Here is a 9,830-nt window from a genome sequence, read left to right on the forward strand (position 1 = left end):
GGGGCAGCCGGGCGGGAGGACCCGCCGGACGCCCTGCTGGGCCTGCGCGGAGCAGGGGCGCAGAGCCGGGGAAAGCCCAGAAGGCTTCTCAGAGGAGGCGGATGTGAGCTGATCACAGTACCCCCTTGGTTAACTGCACTTCAGTGGCTTCCTCTTGCAATTAGAATAAAGTCTAGGTTTCCTGCTTTGACCTGCAAGGCCTCATGACCGAGACCCTCAACCAGGGCTGAAATAAAAATCAGTAAACGAACCCCATCCCCCGGAAGGCCGGGGGGGGGGGGCGGATCCAGGGCCTGGTGTTTGAAAGCGGACCCAAGCTTCCCGCGCACGCCAGGCGACCGGCCTGCCCGCTGCTCCGGGCCGGGCTGGCTTCACCGCCGGCGCACGAGCCTGACCTCGCTCGAGGACCCCCGCCAGCCCTTCCGGGTCCCCGTGGCCCCTTCTCAGCACTGAGGCCGAGCGCCCACCACCCCGTTACCTCTCAGGGCCTCCGCGCCCTGGCCGCCAGCGTGCTGTGTGATGGGCACGGGACCCGCCCAGTCCGCTACCTGTGCCCCCCGGTAAGACGGTCTGGAAGGTTCCTTGTAGTCTCGCTCAGAGGCAGGAGCCCTGCATTCGGCAGGCGGGTCAGGTCACAGCACGTCCCCGACCTAAACCCGCCGGGAGCTGCTGTCCCGTCCAGAGCGGACACCCGGCCGCGACCTTGACTGACCCGGCGCCTGGTCTCCTGATCCCGCCCTGAGCCCCCTCCGTGCCTGGATCCACCTGTTATCCACCCGCCGCAGCCCCGCACCTCGCCTTGCCTCAGGGCTCCTTGCACCGGGCAGGCCGTCCGCTCAGGGTGCCTTACCCAGTGGCTGTAAGACTGGTCCTTCCTTCCTTCCTTCCTTCCTCCCTCCTTCCCTTCCTTCCTTCTAGTCTTTTGTTTATTTCTGAGAGAGACAGCGTGAGCAGGGGAGGGGCAGAGAGAGAGGGAGGCACAGAATCCGAAGCAGCTCCAGGCTCCCAGCTGTCAGCACAGAGCCCAACGCGGGGCTCGAACCCCCGAACCGGGAGGTCATGACCTGAGCCAAAGTCGGACGCCTAACCGACTGAGCCCCCCAGGCGCCCCAAGACTGGTTCTTTATTATCCCACAGGTCTCAGGTCAAGTGTTGCCTCCTCTGAGAAGTCCTCCCTCACCACTCACTCCGTCTATATCCCCAAGCCCCAGCCCACCTTAGTTCTCCTCCTCATCACCCTGGGATCAAAATGTATGTATGTGTTTTGAGAGAGAGAGAATGCAAGCAGGAAAAAGGGACAGAGGGAGGGAGAGGGGGGAGGGAGGGAGGGAGAGGGAGAGAATCTTAAGCGGGCTCCATGCTTGGCAGGGAGCTCGACCTGGGGCTCGACCCCATGACCCTGGGGTCACGACCTGAGCCGAAATCAAGAATCAGATGCTCAGCTGACTGAGCCACCCAGGCGTCCCCGCACCCCCCCCGACCCCCTCCTGCCCCAAACCAAACTTTTGAGTGAAATGTGATGTCCACACACATGCCCACGTGTCCTAAGTGTCCCGATGATGGGTTTTCACAGGCCAGACACACCCGTGTAACCAGTGCCCACCCCAGAAGCAGAGCGTGTCGCACAGGGGTCAGTGAAGGACTGCGGCCCAGAAGCTTTGGAGACGTCCGTTCCCTCGTGATGCAGACAGAGCCGGACCAGCATCAGTCCCACTCCAGGGGCTCACGGGCGTAAGGGAGCGCAGACGACGAGGAGCTGAGCGAGGGACGGAGACCATGCTGGGGGCAGGGGGGGGGGCAAGTAGGGAGGGGCAAGCCGGGCCTGCACGACTCCTCACGGGAGCCCTCCGGAGCACTCCTGGTCGGGTCGGCTGTGGCTGTGAGGAGACCCCCTCCGGATCCCAGGCAGGCGGAGCTGGGGGCAGTGAGGTGTGTGTGCTGCAAAGTGCATCCCCCAGGACGGTGGGAGTGTTCCAGAAAGCGCAGGATTCGGGGGAAGGGGTCTCGCTGTGGCTGGGGGGGGGACACTGTCCCACTCCTCCGTGGAGCACCTCAGGTGTGCAGGCCCGGGGCCAGGATTTTCACAAGCACCACCTCCTCCAACGTCACCACCCCAGTGAGGCTGGTTGTCCTCACCGGGAGGGCACTGAGCTGTGCTCGCGCCCGCCCTGGCCGCTCTGATGGCATCTCCGGGAACCCGCCCAGAACCACCCCGCAGGAAGCAGTTCCGGAGGGAGAGGGGCGCAGGTGGGCATACATTTCATTTTCTTAAAAAAATTTTTTTACTGTTTATTTATTTTTGAGAGAGAGACAGCGTGAGCAGGGGAGGGGCAGAGAGAGAGGGAGACACAGAATCTGAAGCAGCTCCAGGCTCCGAGACGTCAGCACAGAGCCGGACGCGGGGCTCGAACCCATACACCTTGAGATCATGACCTGAGCCGAAGTCGGACGCTCAGCTGACTGAGCCACCCGGGTACCTCAAATCTTATTTTCTAAAACCAGTCTCTTGGCTATTGTTACTATAATGAAAAAATAGCACTTCCATAGATCATTTTTCACAGCGATGTGGCCAGGGTTCGTCTTTCCCCTTGGGGATAATTCGGCCGCAGAGGGGTTCCGGGTGGCTGTGTCGCAGGGCACGGGGCTTCTGGGTTCTTGCCCGCAGCCCTGCCGGGTCCTCCTCGCCCTCCCAGGGCCCCTGCTCTCTCCGCGGTGCTAGGAAGGTCTCAGGGACACCGTCCCCAAAGGCTGGGCGTCGGGAGCCCACAGGAAGCGCGCCGGCTGGGAAGCAGGGCGCAGCAGGCCAAAGCCACTGAACGGGCGAGCTCAGGAGCGCCGTTCCAGCCACATCCCCTACAGCACGGGGTGTCCCTGTGCTGTGCGTGCAGTGCACGTGCACGTGATTTGTGTGTGTGCGTGTGCACGTGGTGTGCGTGTGCAGGCTTTGTGTGTGCACGTGGTGTGCATGCACAGACTGTGTGCGTGTGCATGTGGTGTGCGTGTGCAGGCTGTGGGTGCACGTGGTGTGCGTGTGCACGTGGTGTGCGTGTGCAGGCTGGGTGCACGTGGTGTGTGTGTGCAGGCTGTGTCTGCACGTGGTGTGCATGTGCACGTGGTGTGCGTGTGCAGGCTGTGGGTGCACGTGGTGTGCGTGTGCACGTGGTGTGCGTGTGCAGGCTGTGGGTGAACGTGGTGTGCGTGTGCACGTGGTGTGTGTGTGCAGGCTGGGTGCACATGGTGTGCGTGTGCAGGCTGTGTCTGCACGTGGTGTGCGTGTGCACGTGGTGTGCGTGTGCAGGCTGTGGGTGAACGTGGTGTGCGTGTGCACGTGGTGTGTGTGTGCAGGCTGTGGGTGCACGTGGTGTGCGTGTGCTGGGGGAGGTAGGGGCAGAGTCGGCTGCTTTCCAGCCTCTGCGTCTGTAGCACCATTTGCTTCTTTAAACAATGACCATGAATTACTTGGTTCTCTGTGCAAATTAATCAGCAAATCCCCAAAACCTTGGCAAGTGTGGCAGGGGAGAAGGGCCCCGGGGGTGCTGGGGTGTAGGCTCTGGTACTTTCCGGGGAGGGCGGACATTCCTCCGGTGTTCCCGCACCGCGTGGACTTAGACCAAGCTCTGGCTCCGCGCCAGGGAAACGTGACTCCGGAGCCTGGCCCCGCGCAGACACATCCTTCCAAGCCCTGCCCGTGGTTACGTGTGAGCTCGTACACGACTGATGTTCTGCTCGCCCGGGAGTTGGAGAGTAATGCTCACCTCGGAGGGCTGCTCGAGGGTTAGCTAGAACATTCCTAGGAGCCCCTGTTAGTTCAGGAATAAGAGTAGCAGCTGTGAGCAGGGGGGGCCGAGGGGGGGGCAGGGGGGGNCTCTCCCCGCCCCCCAGAGCCTCCTGTGCTCCCCTCTGATTCTGGGCAATGCTCCGTAGTCTTTCCAGAACATTCGCCCACTTTGCAGAGAGGCCCCCTTGTACTCAGACTTGGGTTTGTCTCTGATTATGTTTCGCACACAGTGAAAGGCCGGGAGGACTGAGCGCCGGGTCAGAAACCGTTTAGTCAGAACTTTGAAGGCAGCGCGGTGCCGCCTCCTTCTTTCCAGGCTCGCGGACAGGGCTCCCCGCCATCTACGCCGCGGTCTCTGTGACCGGTGCCCCCTCTCTGGAGACTCTGGCAATGGCTTTCTCTAGTGCCCAGGAGCGGGCCACAGGGGCGCAGCCATGCTGTGTCCTGGTGCGGCTTTTCGTGCTCTCTGCACCGCGCAGAGGCCAGGAAACTTCCGAGCCGGGAGCTTAGGTGCTTCCCTTCGGAGGAGGGTCCGTGTGTCACTTACTTGCTGGTCTTCTGTGTTTTCTCTGATCTTCCCAGGTCTCCCGTTCGGTGGATGTTGGATTTGTGGAGTTTGATAATCTGGGGAATGTAGGCGCATCTATTCCCTTTTTTCCCCCTTACAGATTTTGCTGTTGATTTCATCTTTAAAGTATTCTTCCCAACCCCCAAATTATATAACCAGCTCCATTTTTAACATTGGCGGGAGCAATTTCATAATAAGGCTTGTGCTGTTTTTATTCCTCCAGGCCCCACAGCAGGCAACACGTGTGAGTATTTGTCGGGTAAATAAAGGAGAGAAACGATTTATTGATTAAGAAAAGAAAACGATAAACGACCCATATAATCTATTTTATGCAGGGTTTTATTACCAGCAAAGATTATGTTTCTTTTTTTTTTAAGATTTTATTTTTAAATAATCTCAACACCCACCGTGGGGCTTGGACTCACAACCCCAAAATCAGGAGACTAAGCCAGCCAGGCACCCCGAGATTCTGGTTTTTAAACTTTGAAACAAGTATTTACAAAAGTTAATAAAGTACATGAAAAAAATGTTAAAGGATAAAAGCAGAAAGCTCCCAGGCCCTCATATAAGGCAACAGAAAATCATAAAATGTTTTCAAATTTTTTCCAGATACAGGGATAAGGAACAGCCACTGCTGAAGGGAGGGCGTGAGGGAGAAGCAGCACGGAGGTGATGAGCGGCTGCAGAGCGAGGGGCGGCGAGAGCTGAGAGGGGCCGGGTCTGCCCGGCTCGGGCGGGCGCGCAGCTCACTTCCAGAGCTGCTTGGATCTGCAGGCAGCAGCCCCTCCCTGGGGCCTGGGGGGCGCCAGCCCCGGACACCTGGCCCTGGCACTCTGGGGGCTCCGGGGGTGAGGTGAGAGCTGACGGCAGGCGACAGCGCAGTGGCCGTCACCGGGGTCCCTTGGGAGTCAGCACGGCTCTGGGCACCCAGCCCTCGGGAGGCTGGTGAATGGAAGGCTCGGGGAAAGGAAGTGGCCCGTTTCCCACACGTCGAGCGTCTGACAGAGACGGTTCCAGAAGCAGGAGCCACAACATGGACCCTCGGGGACAAGCCCTGACCGGCCATCTGGGGAGGCAGAACGAGCCCCTGTCAGGGACCCAGGTGCCGCAAGCAGGCCGGTCCGGGCCCCGGCACCTCCGCGTCTGGGACCTCTGGCCGACGGCACCCGTGTCCGCGGCCGCTTTTCCGCCTGTATGACAAGGACGGTGGTGACCCTGCTCGCGGCAGGCGAGGCGTCGCGGGATTCACGCTCCTTCGATGTCCGGCTCGGCCTCTGCCCAGTTGCTGGCTCAGGGCCCGCAGGGGACGGCCCTCCAGGGAACAGCAGCTCGGCAGGCCCGGGGGCTCAGCCTCCCTTCCCAGCCAGCCGACCCGGGCATTGCCAAGGCCGGCTCTTAGCCCCGTTCCCCACCCTCTGGGGGGCTGGGGGGCGTTCTCGTTTAACAGTCTGCCCCCTACACTAGAATTTAAAATTGTCTTTGCAACTCTCGCAGTTTGCGTGGGGGGAAGGAGCTCACCGCAGTGCCTTTGGTTTGACCACACCTACCCGTCAAGGTCACGAACGCACAGCACGTGTCGTCAACACGTGCGGACTTCAGCTTGCAGATGCCCCCCCCCCCCCCCCCCCGCGTGCACAGGAGGCAGTCCCAGCAAAACGCGGGCGCTCACAGCACGTCAGTGGGTAAGACAGAGGGTCCCGCCTCGGTGGGACTCACGCCCTGGTTTGCGTCCCGCGTGCGGGGAGCCTGTTCAAGGCCCGGGCAGGCCCGCAAGCCCGCCCGGCAGCCGGCTCTCCGCTGCATCTAAGTGAAGACAGCCAGGAGGGGGTGTGTGCTGCCCCACGTGTGAGTGCGACTGTGTGTCTGCGGACACCTCCCCTGAAAGGGTTCGTGAGAAACTGGGGCAGAAACGGCCGCCGGGAAGGGGCACTGAGGGGCCAGGGACCGGCTGCGGGAGGAAGAGTTCCTTTGCGCTGGTTGTGAAGTTTGAATGTTTACCCTGCGCTCGCCTTACCAAACCACGCAAAGTGAAACATCGCTAACACGTAAGGCCTCTTGGGTTGCCGTGTGCCTCCAAACTAGTTAATCCACCAGACCAGCTTTCCCACTGCTGACATTCGGGGCCGACAGTCGTTTGTGTCGGGGACCGTCCTGTGTACCGCAGGACAGTTAGTGGCATCCTTACCCTCTACCCACCAGTCTCCGATGGCGCCTCCCCCCTTGGCTGTGACCACCAAAAATGTCTCCAGACATAGCAAAATTCCATGGAGGTGAGGTCAGCCCTGGCTGAGGAGGATTGCTCCAGGAAACACGTGAAGTAGGGGAGCAGTCTCCGTCAGCCGGGTAAGAAAGCTGAAGCCCAGGGTGTTTATTAAAGTTTTAAAAATTGTGTGCTTTGGGGCACCTGGGGGGCTCAGTCAGTTGAGCGTTCGACTTCGGCTCAGGTCATGATCTCACGGTCCGTGGGTTCAAGCCCCGCGTCGGGCTCTGTGCTGACAGCTGGGGGCCTGGAGCTGCTTCACATTTTGTGTCGCCCTCTCTGCCCCTCGCCTGCTTGTGCGCTCTTTCTCTCTCTCTCTGCTTCTCAAAAATAAATAAAAATTTAAAAAATTGTGTGCCTCATTTTATCATTACCTATTCGTTTATAATTTTAAATGGCCAGTGCTCTCCTGTACTTGCTACCTTTTAAACAACCTATTGATGGGGGCGCCTGGGTGGCTCAGTCACTTGAGCATCTGACTCTGGATTTCAGCTCAGGTCAAGATCCCACGGTTGGTGAGTTCAAGCCCTGCATCAGGCTCTCTGCTGATAGTGAGGAGCCTGCTTGGTATTCTCTCTCTCTCTCTCTCTCTCTCTCTCTCTCTCCCTCTCTCCCCCCCATTGCACTCTCTCTCAAAATAAATAAATAAAACTTTAAAAAAGTAAACAATCTCTCAATATATAAATGGATATCTAGAAGCAGAATACATTTAGATTCTCATTTAGTTTGATCAGTTTCTGGTACGGTTTCAGCAAAGGCAAATCTCACTGGGGATGTTGGGGTGCTTAGCACAGTGATCATTTAATCTCGGGGCACCTGGGTGGCTCAGTTGAGTGTCTGACTTTGACTCAGGTCACGGTCTCACTGTTGGTGAGTTGGAGCCCCACGTCGGGCTCTGCTGACAGCTCTGAGCCTGGAGCCTGCTTCCAATTTCGTGTCTTCCTCTGACTCGGCCCCTCCTACCCCCCCTTCAAAAAATAAATAAAACATTAAAAATTTTTATTTTTTTTAATGTTTTATTTATTTTTGGGAGAGAGACACACATCATAAACGGGAGGGTCAGAGAGAGAGGGAGACACAGAATCCAAACAGCTCCAGGCTCCGAGCTGTCAGCACAGAGCCCGATGCGGGGCTCGAACCCACAAACCATAAGATCATGACCTGAGCCAAAGTCAGACGCCCCACCGACTGGGCCACCCAGGCGCCCCAAAACATCAAAAATTTTTAATAAAATATTCTCTGTCAAGATTTGGGAGAGGGACTCTTTAATTGGACAATTACAATCACATCAAACATACTGCAAAATCAAATCTCTTGCTTTGTTCAAAATGTACTCGTGTGCAGCGCTGGTGATAAGTGGCGAGCATAGCTGCCTTCCAGAATGCACTCTTGGCCCTCCAGAATTTGGGGGGTTCTTCCAGCTGGGTTATTACTCATGTCGCGAGTGCAGACTAAGCCTCACCATGCCTTGTGCCTTGTGTGTCCAGCATGTTTGTTAGGAGGGGCGCGGAGAAGGCACACAGGGTGTGCACAGAGCGCAGGTCAGGGCTCAGCCTGAACTGAAGCAGGTGTGGACTGCTGTCAGCCCGAGGCTTGAAGACACATGCTCCAGGGGCGCCTGGGGGCTCAGGTCATGATTTCGCAGTTTGTGGGTTCGAGCCCCACGTTGGGCTCTGTGCTGACAGCTCAGGGCCTGGAGCTGCTTCGGATTCTGTGTCTCCCTCTCTCTGCCCCTCCCCTGCTCATGCTTTGTCTCCCTCTGTCTCCAAAATAAATAAAAACAATAAAAATTAAAAAAAGAGAAGGAGACACACGCTCCTGGGCTGCCCTGGGGCGGGGGGAGCTGTGTCTGTGTGTCCCCTCTGTGGATCCTCTTGGTTTCTCGGGTTTACTGTGCTGGGGGGCCAGGTCACAAAGGCCAGTAAGACCTGACTTGACCGCTCACAGTGGGTGGGACTGACAGACCCCGCGAGCAGATGGCGGCCATTCCATGTGGTTGGTGCCATGACTGGTGGATGGGGGCAGAGCGGGGTGGGGGCACCTTTGGGATGCTCAGGGCAGGTCGGGAGAAAGACTGGAGGGGCCCTAGGGGCCTTGCACCAGAACGGAGGCTCCCGGNATGCCCCAGAAGTGGGGCTGGGAAGGGGAGCAGAGGAGCACCCCGGCCGTGGAGGGGTAGTATCAGTGCCTTTCAAGGGAGGGAGGGCGGAATGCTGTAGATTGAGGTCACCAGCTGTGGGGATCAGGCACCCAGAGCAAGGTCCTTAGGGAAGCAGGAAGGGAGAGCACAGAGCAGCCCTGGCCGGAGCGTTTGCCTCCCACCGCCTGAGGGGCCTGCCCCCCGCTGTGTGCAGAGGCTGGAGGCTTCTGGGTGCTTGGTGCATGGGGCGAGGTGTGTGCGGCAGGGGGTGGTGGTGTGTGTGTGGGGGGGGAATCGGAGGTGGGGGGCAGGGGTCCAGCAGTGCATGTGGCTAGGAAAGCAGTCAGGTGAATCCAGAGGGGCCGGTAGGTGGGGAGAGGAAGAAGGTGACGAGGAACCGCAGAAGGAAAACACGGTGTAATTATGAGGCTTTGGGGAGGGCGGGAAAGATGCAGGATCCCGTCTGAAGGTCACGCGTCTGATCCTGTTTTCAGAGGCGGGACAGGTGGGCGGACACAGCCTAGGTTGAGGCCCTGGGAGCCGGTGGCACAGGTGGAGGGAAGCCACTGGAAATGACGTCAAGGCCACGTGCTACCGGGGTCCCCTGGGGGACAGCAGGGCTGAAGGTGCAGGGCCCGGGCGGCGGGGGGCGCGGCCTTTGCCAGGGCTGGTCAGCGGAGGGAGGCTGACCGCCGCCGTCCCCACGAACACGCGGAGCTCCCTGGGCAGGGCCAGGCTTAGCGAAGGCCCCTGCCCGCCCCCGAGGAAGGGCTGCGGCCACCGAGGACGGATGGCTGGGCGCGCGCCTGCGGCCGGCCGGCCTCCAGGCTCGGGGGACCCTGCTGCGCCCCACGCCAACCTGAAGGCCGTGCAGGACTGAGCCTGGAGGCTAGGGCTGCGGGACCAGCCACGCGGGGAGCCGCCGCCCACGGGCCGGGCCTCCCTCCTGAGCCTGCTTTGGAGCAGGGTCCACCCTGGGGTCCCTGGAAGGCCTCCACCGCCCGGCCCGGCGCAGGGAGCGCAGTTCAGGGAAGACGCATTCCGGAAATTCCAGCTGCTTCTGGGGGCTCGGAGGGTCGCGGGG

At 59.6% G+C, this 9,830-nt stretch overlaps 1 protein-coding gene and 1 long non-coding RNA gene across 3 annotated transcripts in view; both read left to right on the plus strand.

Annotated features, from left to right (window-relative positions):
• The window catches only part of LOC144240070 (uncharacterized), a 15,336-nt gene extending 9,370 nt beyond the window's left edge, over positions 1–5,966 (plus strand). For both annotated transcript variants that reach the window (XR_013337555.1, XR_013337556.1), the window contains exons 2-4: positions 1,138–1,251; positions 1,574–2,247; positions 4,956–5,966. This is a non-coding gene — a long non-coding RNA (uncharacterized LOC144240070). The remainder of the gene's footprint in view (positions 1–1,137; positions 1,252–1,573; positions 2,248–4,955) is intronic.
• Positions 1–9,830, plus strand: part of IDH3A (isocitrate dehydrogenase (NAD(+)) 3 catalytic subunit alpha) — a 207,535-nt gene that overhangs the window by 47,910 nt on the left and 149,795 nt on the right. The gene's annotated exons all lie outside the window — the stretch shown is intronic.

Source organism: Crocuta crocuta, unplaced genomic scaffold, assembly GCF_008692635.1.
Source record: "Crocuta crocuta isolate KB4526 unplaced genomic scaffold, BGI_CrCroc_1.0 scaffold7, whole genome shotgun sequence".
Classification (NCBI taxonomy): domain Eukaryota; kingdom Metazoa; phylum Chordata; class Mammalia; order Carnivora; family Hyaenidae; genus Crocuta; species Crocuta crocuta.